We start from the raw sequence: 727 nt of genomic DNA, 5'->3' as shown, positions 1-727 counted from the left end.
CACTATATGCTACTGCTGAGCCTATGTCCCGTATTCTGGGTGGCATAGCAGGCTTCGTAGCGCATTTCCCTGAGAGATTTATTTTCCATAACGCCAACATTATATTGCAAACTTACGTCAATGTCTTCTAACCCCAACTTGTCACCCAATTCCTTCCCATTCCACACATCCTTCCTTTAAGTTCTTCACAGCCATACTGTACCATCACCACACCCACACTACCACCACCACAACCACACTCCATCATCATACAACCACCAGCATAACACTATCACCACTACCACAACCACGTACTACCACCACCATCACAACCACACACCACCACCACCAACACCGCTGACATCACCACCGTCACAACCACCACACAGCTATCAGTGCTCTCGTGCAAAATTTGTCAGAGAGAGAGAGAGATTTCTGCGTGTGCGTGTATGGTGAGTGTGCGTTTCGTGTGTGTGCGTGTGCGTGTGCGTGTGCATGTGTGCGTGTGCATGTGTGTGTGTGTGTGTGTGTGTGTGTGTGTGTGTGTGTGTGTGTGTGTGTGTGTGTGTGTGTGTGTGTGTGTGTGTGTGTGTGTGAAAACTCTTTTAACAATAAACAAAATGCATGACTAAGTGTACGGTGTGAGAAAAGCTCAGAAAAAAATATTTCAAATTTCAAAAAGTTTAAAAATGGTTCAAATACCTTTTACTTGGGGAGAAAGCTATTATTTCCCACTCCTGTCGTCTGT

The sequence above is a fragment of the Coenobita brevimanus genome, chromosome 7 (genome assembly GCF_032717465.1).
Source record: "Coenobita brevimanus isolate Jiangsu-jjx chromosome 7, ASM3271746v2, whole genome shotgun sequence".
Classification (NCBI taxonomy): domain Eukaryota; kingdom Metazoa; phylum Arthropoda; class Malacostraca; order Decapoda; family Coenobitidae; genus Coenobita; species Coenobita brevimanus.
This window is presented reverse-complemented; position numbering follows the sequence as displayed.